This window comes from Lepisosteus oculatus, chromosome 14, assembly GCF_040954835.1.
Source record: "Lepisosteus oculatus isolate fLepOcu1 chromosome 14, fLepOcu1.hap2, whole genome shotgun sequence".
Classification (NCBI taxonomy): Eukaryota; Metazoa; Chordata; class Actinopteri; order Semionotiformes; family Lepisosteidae; genus Lepisosteus; species Lepisosteus oculatus.
In genome coordinates this window covers 40,440,581-40,451,338 of record NC_090709.1, presented here as the reverse complement: position 1 = coordinate 40,451,338, position 10,758 = coordinate 40,440,581, and the positions used below count along the sequence as shown (strand labels likewise).

The following is a 10,758-nucleotide window of genomic DNA, read 5'->3' as shown; positions in this document are numbered from 1 at the left end:
AGGTCTGGTATTACCATCAAGTACAGCTGAACGTGTCGAGCAGAAGTCTGAATTTTACACTGAAATACAGGTTGACGAGGGACTGTTACAAAAGGGTACAAGTGACAGTTCAGTACACCACTCCCTCTACTCTAACAGCACAGTACACAGGGCTGAGTATTATAATAGGACAGTTGAAGTTTCACCCAGCCTTGTGTATTAAAGTACACTGCCAGTGAAGGTTTAAGTAATGGTTGTAGTACGGAGTAATAAAGTTCAGTCTGAACAAGAGATCAGCACACTAGGTTAAGTACTTTAGTACAGTCCAAGTGAGGAGTTGAGCACACAGATCTGAGAATTATTTTTTTTTTTTTTTTAAAAGGTGAGAGGTGTGTCAATGACTACTGAAACCCAGTCAAGGTAAGAGTGTAGCACAGATGAGTATACAAGTACACTATAGATGAAGGTTCAGCATACACGTCCCTGAATATTACAGATCCGTACAAGTGAGTTCAGCAGACTGGTTTAAGTATTAAAGCTCAGTACTGGTGAGAGTTCAGAACAAGTCTGAGCATTGTAAGATAGTACCAGCCAGACATGCAAGTTCACAGACCTGAGTATTACAACAGTACAGGTTACAGTTCATCCCACAGGGCTGAGTACTCAAACAGTACAGTTGACAGTCCAGGGCACAGATTTGAGTGTTAAAATACACTGCTTGTGAATGTTTAGCATACATGTGTGTACAAGTGAGTATTAAAGCTCAGTTACGGTACAAATTAGGGATCAGCACACTGGTTTCACATTTATAGTACAGCAAAGATGAGTAAAGCACACAGGTGTGTCATTGAACACAACTCCATAGAGGTAAGAGTGTTGCACACAAATGAGTATTGAAGTACACTACAGATGAAGGCTCAGCATACACATCTCTGAATATTGAAGCTCAGTACAAGCTCACCTGCCTGGTTTAAGTATTTCAGTACAGTCCAGGTGAGACCTGATGACACAGATTGACGTATTAAAGTACAGTAAACGCGAGTTAAGTTCACAGGTTTAAGTATTACCACGCATTACAGCTCAGTGGAGAGGAGACTTCAGAACACAGGTTTCACTATTTAAAACACAGAAAAAAGCACTGGTTTAAGTTTTAGTCCAGAGCTGACCACACCGATCTGAGAATTTAAAACACGTGAGAGTAAAGCACACAGGCACAACATCAAGTATTAAAACTCAATCAAGGTAAGAGTGTAGCACACAGATTCAAGTATTGAAGTACGCTACAGATGAAGGTTCAACATACACGTCTCTGAAAATTAAAGCTAACTTACAAGTTAAGGTTCAGCACAGTGGTTTAAGTATTTTAGTCCAGTCCAGTTGAGAGCTGAGCACAGAGTTTGAGTATTAAAGCCCACTTACAAGTTGGAGTTCAGCACACTGGTTTAAGAATGATAGTACAGTCCACATGAGCGGTCAGTACACACGAGTATGAAAGCACAGTAATAGGTGAGAGTTCAGCACTCGTGTGTCAATGTGAGAATTAAATCAAGTACAAGTTCAGCACCCTGGTTTCAGTATTACAGCACAGTCCACAGGATAGCTCAGCACACAGGTCTGTCATTGAGAACTCAACCTCAGGACAGGAGAGAGTTACAATACAAGTGTGAGGATTACCAGTATTAACACTCAGTGCAGATGGGAGTACAGTACACAGGTTTGGGTGTTCAAGTGTTATATAGGAAAGACTTCAGCACACTGGTATTTATCATTGAGTAACAAAGCTCAGTACAGATCAAAGTTCAACATACAGACTTGTCAGTGTATTAAGGTACAATACTCTTGAGAACCGAGTACACCATTGTCAACACTCCACTCCCTACAGTACAGCCACTGATAACCATGATCAGAACAGTCCATCTGAGCAAAGTACCTCACTCTGGGGTACAAGACTGTGTCCCCTCTGGAATCAAACCTGCAACCCACAGTCAAAAAGCCCTGAAAATAGACAGGAAAGGTTTCAAATCTTCATGCATACCCGTCTTCCCACTGGCCACCTCTGGTCAGCCCGGAAAATACAGGAGAGTTCAGGATCAATCCCAACACCACATCCATACCTGCCTCTCAACTGTCTGAGTGTGGACATCATGGAAAATTAGGGAACAAGAACACAGGACAGGGTTCAAACTTCATACATACCTGTCTTCCACAATGTCAGGCTCTGCACTTTTCCTGGAAATTAAGGAAAAAAAAACAGGGAGAGAGCAGCTACCCTCTATCCCAATTCCTCATACATACCCGTCTTCCCACTGGCAGCCTCTGGACATCCTGGAAAACTACAGAAATGAAAACGGGACAGAGCATCAACCTCCATCCACACTGGTCTTCCCACTGTCTGCCCCTGCATTAGAGTCCATCTTGACCTTTGACCCCTGACTTTGGTGTATGAGCTCAGAGAGCAGGAGACGCTGCTGGAGACAGGAGAGAGCATCAATCCCCATTCTGTCTTGCTCATCCACACTGGTCTTCCCACTGTCAGCCACTGGACATGCTGGAAAATAAGAAAAGAGACAGGAGAGAGTATCAACCTCCATTCCAACTCCTCCTCCATACCAGTCTCTCCACTGGTAATTTTACAGGCATCCTAGAAAGTCAGGGAAAAGATTATAGGAGAGAACATCCAACCTCTATCCCAGCCATGCTTGTCTCTCCACTGTCTGCCCCTGGAAAATAAGGAAAAGAAAACAGGAGAGGGTTTAATCTTCATACAGCCCCATCATCTTCCCACTGTCTGCCACTGGACAGCCCGTCTTCCCATTGGACATTCTGGAAAACCACAGAAATGATCACAGGACTTCATCCACACTGGTCTTCCCACTGACTTCCCCTGCATTGAAGTCCACCTTGACCTTTGACCCCTGACTGTTTGACCTCAGAGAGCAGGAGACACTGCTGGAGACAATGGGGATTGATGGTCTCCTCTATCTATACCCATCTTCCCACTGGCAGCCCCTGAACATCCTGGAAAATGAGAAAAGAGACAGGAGTGAGCATCCAACCTCCATTCCAACTCCTCCTCCATACCTGTCTTCCCACTGTCCATTTTATGGACATCCTAGAAAGTCAGGGAAAAGATTCTAGGAGAGAACATCCAACCTCTATCCCAGCCATGCTTGTCTCTCCACTGTCTGCCCCTGGACATCCTGGAAAAATAGAGGGGAAAAAAAAACAAGGGTTCAATCTTCATACATACATGTCTTCCCAGTGTAAGCCACTGGACTTACTGGAAAATGGAAAAGAGCCAGGAGAGAGCATCCCACCTCCATCCCGGGACACGCTGCACAGCTGGTTTGTGTGTCTGAGGGCAGCAGTCTGGCTCTGCAGTCTCTCTGTGCCTCGTCATCTGTGTTCAGCCCAGCGTTCACCCGTCACTCAAGATTGTGTTAATTCAACAATAACACTTATTCACCAGGCTCCAATATCAATACTAGTAACTTTATAACAGTTCTCCTCTCTCACTAGTAGGGCTGTGTATTCATGCCCTGAGTGTGACAAAGGAGCGACAGGACTAACCTGACCTTGTGCTCGTCCTGGAGGGTGGTGTTGGACTCGGGTACGAGAGTGTAGTGTCAACAGCACACTGAGCAGGTTCTTGTGGGCGAGAGACAGCAGGAGGTCAAGACACAGCCCTAAGGGTCACCCACTGGAGCCCCGATAGGAGGAGTCCACTGGCTCTTTGTCTGGAGCTCGTCTCTAAGGAGCAGCCTGAATCAGGGTCACCTGCAGCTCTTCGTCATCATGGTCATCCTCACAGGCTCCGGCAGGCAGGAGATCAGGACACCCTGGATGTCTCCCCGAGACGACTCCTGCTCTGTCCCCTCGGAGTCTGTGGATCCAGATTGGTCCGATCAGCACCGATCATGTAAGACCAGCGTCACCTGCGAGGGACAGCCAGTGAAGGAGAGACTCACCTGGTCTGCACTCACCTGCCTGGCACCTCATGCCCTTCAATGCTGATGGGGTACCCTGTATCCTGCACTGACCAGTCAAGCACAACCCCTTGTCCTCTACCTGCAGGTCTGGGGGTGCCCTCTCCAGCCTGGTACAGGTCTGACCTGGCTCCTGGTGGGAATAAACATGCCTGAAGGCAGCCTGTGCTCCACCGAGTCCCGACTGCTCCGGTCCAGAGCTGCTGTTTTGGTGACCCATCCTGGAGAAACACGGGCGTGTTGTCCACAGGCTCTCTCTCCCCTTCCTCACCTCCTCCTGAAACCCCTGGGCTCCTCCTCCTCCTCCCGGTCAGCCTGAGTCTTCGGAGGGGTCCAGGCGCTGGGCTCCTCCCAGAGTCGAGGTCCAGGAGGAATTTCTTCCTGTTGGCTTCTCCCAGATCTTCCAGACTCCTCAGGCCTGAGCCGGGCTGGGAGGAGGGAACCTTCCCCGAGATCCTGGAGCCCGACGTCCAGACAAGACGACCGGAGAGATGGAGCCGATGGGGGAGGATGAGGGCGTCAGGGCTCCTGGTGTCCGACTGGGAGAGAGCTCCGATGTCGGGATGTCTGTCCTCCCTCTTGACTTATCCTCCTTCAGGATTCCACAAAGATCATGGTTGAGCGTGTTCAGTGTCACACAGGAATGTTCTTTGGCTTCAACTGGCTGGTACCCCACTCCTCTCACCATTCCAGTGAACACAGAGAGACCGACTGGTTTAGTGACTCACCATTCCAGTGAACACCCAGCACAGAGACCAACTGGTTTAGTGACTCACTGCATTCCAGTGAATACCCAGCACAGAGACCAACTGGTTTAGTGACTCACTGCATTCCAGTGAATACCCAGCACAGAGACCAACTGGTTTAGTGACTCACTGCATTCCAGTGAATACCCAGCACAGAAACTATGTAGTACAATATTCACTAAATAAACAGATGTTTTTTTGTACAGCCATTGCTGAACACCCAGCATAGTGAAGATGCAATAATCATTCATAGAAGGCAGTTACTGGTTTAGTGTCCACCCATTACAGTGAACATTCTGTACAGCAAGTATTTAATGAAATGATAAACAAAGACACCAACAAGTGTAGCGACTTTAAAATTCAGTGAATATCAGTAATAGCCATTACTGTGAATTTCCAACACAGAAAGTTATCTATGACAGTGAATACCCAGTACAGGGACTATCAGTCAGAGAATAATTACAGTGCTTATCTGTTATAATGAATACACAGTACCACTCACAGTGGATATCAGTTAGTGAATAATTGTAATTATCTTTTACAACAAGATACCAGTAATAGTGACTGGCCATTACAGTGAATAAGAGTGAGTATTCAGGACAAAGACTGTTGTGACTAACCATTAGAATTATTATCCAGTAAACTGAATATCCAACAAAATATTCAGGAAAAAAACTGCCTGGATTAGTGAAGATCCAGGACAGTGAAGACACAAAAAGATATTTAGGAAAGAAACTGGTTTAGTGACCTACCATCCCAGTGCATTCCCAGCATGGGAAATAGGCAAATTAATTATTCAGGACACAGACTGGAGAGACTGTCTGGTTTAGTGGTTAACAAGTACAGAGAATATCCAGAAAAGGAGTCCTCCTTAATTCTCCGTTGGGTTTTCAGTTGTTTTGGTACAAAACGGTCCTTCATGAAGCAACACCTGCAGACTTCCACTGATCTGATCCGAACTTCCGTCTGTTTTCCAGGGAATCTCGTGGGCTTGTGAGGAGAATCAGAGATGAACGACAAACTTTATTGACATACTCATGCCTGGTCAGATATTAATATTAACATCATATGCTCAAAACAGCTGGTGATACTCAAATTACAACCACACTAAACCTGACAGTGAAGTAGCCGTCTCTGCTCTGTACAGTATAAATACAGGACAGGTGTGACTCTGGACCGCGCATCTCTAGACTGTATAAATACAGGACAGGTGTGACTCTGGACCGCGCATCTCTAGACTGTATAAATACAGGACAGGTGTGACTCTGGACCGCGCGTCTCTAGACTGTATAAATACTGTAGATATAGCAGAGGTGCGTCTCTAGACCGTGCGCCTCTGGACCATGCAAATACAGGACAGGTGCGCCTCTGTACCATGCATCTGTAGACTGTATAAACAGGTCAGGTGTGTCTCTAGACTGTGTGCCTCTAGACTGTATAAATACAGGACAGGTGCACCTCACTCAGCTCTCTCTCCTGCTCCGTGACTGAGCCAGTGGACACACATGCAGAAGGAGAGCAGTGTCATTACTAATTTCATGGTCCTGCCCAGCTTTATTCAGCAAACAGGAACATGAGGGAAGATGAGACTGAGGAAGAACTACAATGAGTTGTTTTTTCCTACAACAGACAAGACAGATCACAAAGAGGAGGAGTCATCTGGCCCATCTTACCCCTCTGGCAGTTAGTAGTTACAAGTCTGGAGGATCACGAGAGAAGCCAGGGTTCAACAACATGGCCGGGCAGCTTGTTCCCCACCTCCACCAGCCTTTGTGTAATGAAGTGTAGATATGACCCATCCAAGAGCAAGCTCCAACTTCCACCCACCTGCTGGGAATAAACACTTCCACAAGGAAGTAATGCAACCAACGTCTGCATTTTTCCAGAGAATTTACAGACTTAACACACCTCCTTCATCTGCCCCTGACCCACCGTCAGGATGTCCCACACAGAGCACAAGCAGCCTCACAGGACCACTGCTCTTGCCTCCTCAAGGTATCAGTCTGGCTCTCTTCCCAGTTTGAACTAAACCCCCACACAGCTGCAGGAAAATATTTTCATCTCTCAACACTGAGATCACATCCTGACACACCAAAGATAAAGAAGAGTGGGATTTGTCCCACCTGTAAGCAGTCTGGTGCCTCTTCCGATGGGGATCTCTCCTCCGTCTCTGGTGGTGCAGTAGGACAGTCCGTCTCTCTGAGCCTCTCAATTCTCAGACCGGGAGAGTGAGTGGAGCTGGAAGACCAACAGGACTGAGAGCGATACAAGAACCCCCTCTGTCAGGAGTGGAGACCCCTCTAGTCCCCCTGCTGTAGACCTGCTCACCCTCCACAGTGACGATCGCAGTGCTGATGGCGTTTCCCTGAAGGTCCCTCAATGTGTAGCTCCCCTGATCAGACGCCCTCAGGTCCGTGCAGACACATACAACCGAAAAACAAAACCGTTCATCTCTGCAAATAAGAGCCGCTATAATTGGATTCGCGTTCAGATCTCGTTTGTGCCGTGACTAATTGCACTTGAGTAACGCGCTTGTAGTCTCACCTGGTATAATTTAGCATGATAGTCCTTCTTAATTTAAAAAGGGAAACACCCCGTTATACATAAACGCGACACAAAATAATTCTTCATATTCATTTACGGTTTAAATGAATTGAAATGCTCCGACTCGGAGCGTCTTGTAGCTCGTGTTAATCAGGACAACAATGCGGAGCCCTTTGTGTATTAAGCACAAGTTAAGCTGGTCTCCAACTTGACACACATTAAAAACAAACTCAGATAAAGTACATTACATGTCGCTGCTTAAAGTGCTGAAGCCTGTTCAGACAAATGTATATACGAGACACATCCTTCATAGGTAACGAACGTTTTTTTTTCGGATCTCCGTATGAATCTTTAGCATTTCTCAGTGCAAATAAAAACCGCTTAAATAGGATTCGCGTTCAAATTCAAACGCAGTAGTCTCGGACCCTCATCTGGTTTAATTTAACACAAATGACCCTCTTAAATCAAGAACATCCCGTTATACATCAACACGACACAAAGTAATAGTTCTATATTAACGCGACCAGCATATTCATTTACGGTTTAAATGAATTGAAATGCTCCGACTCAGAGCGTCTTGTAGTTCGTGCTAAGAAGGACAACAATACTGAGCCCTTTGTGTATTAAGCACGAGTTCAGCTGAACTCCAATTTTACACACATCAAAAACAAACTTAAATAAAGTGCAACACGTCGCCCCTAAAAGTGCAGAAGACCTATTCAGACACAAACATATATGATACACACAACCGAGAAAAACGTTCGCTTACATATGAAGAATCTCCGGATGAATCTTCATTTCTCAGTGCAAATAAAATCCGCTTCAATAGGATTAGCGTTCAAATTCAAGCCTAGTAGTCTCGGACCCTCATCTGGTTTAATTTAACACAAATGACCCTCTTAAATCAAGAACAGGAACATCCCGTTATACATCAACACGACACAAAGTAATAGTTCTATATTAACGCGACCAGCATATTCATTTACGGTTTAAATGAATTGAAATGCTCCGACTCAGAGCGTCTTGTAGTTCGTGTTAATCCGGACAACAATACTGAAGCCTTTGTGTATTAAGCACAAGTTCAGCTGGTCTCCAGCTTCACTCCGCACCGTTTTTTTCGTAGCATTGAGCTCAGAGCTGTAGCTCTTCTCCAGACAGCAGCGTGCTCTCCGAGAGCTCGTTATAACTGACCCACAGCGGTCAGTATGAAGTTTGTGCTGAACACTGTCCATCACCCACACGCGGTACCTCTGCTTCCGAGCCCAGTCAGCTCTGCTGTGTTCACGACAGGACTCCAGCGCTGCCTCTCTCCTGTGATCTGATCCGACAAATGACGTTTCCCTCCGCTCTGGGCCCCAGACCTCTCTCGCACCACCTGGGTGCGATCGCACCCCGGCCAATCAGGAGACTTCGTCAATTAAGCAATTAAGAGTGCAGAAAAGTTTATTGAAAACGCAGGTTCAGTTTCTGAAGATGCATCTGAAAATACAGTTATAATTGTGCTTAAAGAGGTACTTTACCGCTGTAACAAGGATAAGAAGCAGCAAACAGTACGTAAAAGTGAATTCATATTCTATATTAACCTGACCAGGATATTCATTTACGGTTTAAATGAATTTACAAGACGCTCTGAGTCGGAGCATTTCGTTAGTGCTAATCAGAACAGCAATGCGGAGCCCTTTGTGTATTAAGCACAAGTTCAGCTGGTCTCCAACTTAACACACATTAAAAACAAACTTGGATTAATTGCAACACGTCGCCCCTCAATGTGCAGAAGACCTGTGCAGACACAAATGTACTGTATATATGATACAGGCAACCGAAAAAAACGCTCGCTTACATATGAATCTGTATCATTTCTCAGTGCAAATAAAACCCGCTTCAATAGGATTCGCGTTCAAATTCAAACACGCAGCTGCTGCTCTCGTTGGTGTCGTGGTTAATTGCACTTGAGTATGGCGTTAGTCATCTCGGACCCTCATCTGGTCTAATCCAGCATGAATGACTTTCTTAAATTAAAACGAAGAACATCCCGATATACATAAACACGACAAAGTAACGATTCTACATATTCATTTACGGTTTAAATGAATTGAAATGCTCCGACTCAGAGCGTCTGGTAGTTCGTGTTAATGAGCACAACAATGCGGAGCCCTTTGTGTATTAAGCACAAGTTCAGCCGGTCTCCAATTTTACACACATTAAAAACACACTTAAATAAAGTGCAACACATGTCACCCCTAAAAGTGCAGAAGACCTATTCAGACACAAATGTATATATGAGATACACAACCGAGAAAACCATTCGCCTACATATGAAGGATCTCCGTATGAATCTTCATTTCTCAGTGCAAATAAAAGCCGTTTTAATAGGATTCGCGTTCAAATTCAAACGCAGTAGTCTCGGACCCTCATCTGGTATAATTTAGCATGAATGACCCTCTTAAATTAAGAACAGGAACATCCCGTTATACATCAACACGACACAAAGTGATAGTTCGATATTAACCTGACCAGCATATTCATTTACGGTTTAAATGAATTGAAATGCTCCGACTCAGAGCGTCTTGTAGTTCGTGCTAATGAGCACAACAATGCGGAGCCCCTTGTGTCTTAAGCACAAGTTCAGCGGGTCTCCAATTTTACACAAAATTGTGTAAACGTCGTATTACACGTCGCCCCTAAATGTGCAGAAGACTTGTGCACACACACACAACTGTACATAATCATACATACCACCGAAAAAACCGTTCGCCTACATATGAAGGATCTCCGTATGAATCTTCATCATTTATCCGTGCAAATAAAACCCAATTTAATAGGATTCGCGTTCAAACTCAAACGCAGTAGTCTCGTACCTCATCTGGTTTAATTTATCATGAATGACCCTCTTAGATTAAAAAGAAGAACATCCCGTTATACATAAACACGACACAAAATATTCATTCTATATTAACGCGACCAACATATTCATTTACGGTTTAAATGAATTGAAATGCTCCGACTCAGAGCGTCTTGTAGTTCGTGTAAATCAGGACAACAATGCTGAGCCCTTTGTGTATTAAATTGGTCTCCAGCTTTACTCCGCACGGTTTTTTTCGTAGCATTGAGCTCAGAGCTGTAGCTCTTCTCCAGACAGCAGCGTGCTCTCCGGGAGCTCGTTATAACTGACCCACAGCGGTCAGTATGAAGTTTGCGCTGAACACTGTACATCACCCACACGCGGTACCTCTGCTTCCGAGCCCAGTCAGCTCTGCTGTGTTCACGACAGGACCTCCGCTCTCTCTCTCTCTCTCTCTCTCTCTCTCTCTCTCTGCTGTGAGCTGATCCGACAAATGACGTTTCCCTCCGGCCTGGGCCCCAGACCTCTCTCACACCACCTGGGTGCGATTGCACCTCGGCCAATCAGGAGACTGCGTCAATTAAGCAATTAAGAGTGCAGAAAACTTTATTGAAAACGCAAGTTCAGTTTTTGAAGAATGCATCTGAAAATACAGTTATAA

The 10,758-nt window shown here is 45.3% G+C and overlaps 1 long non-coding RNA gene across 1 annotated transcript; it reads right to left on the bottom strand.

Annotated features, from left to right (window-relative positions):
- Positions 1 to 6,400: 6,400 nt before the first annotated feature.
- LOC138243072 (uncharacterized) lies at positions 6,401 to 10,546 on the bottom strand. The gene is made up of 5 exons (XR_011191921.1): positions 10,485 to 10,546; positions 7,040 to 8,734; positions 6,835 to 6,949; positions 6,620 to 6,752; positions 6,401 to 6,538 (listed from the first exon to the last, which is right to left on the bottom strand). It is a non-coding gene; the product is annotated as an uncharacterized lncRNA (long non-coding RNA).
- Positions 10,547 to 10,758: the final 212 nt, after the last annotated feature.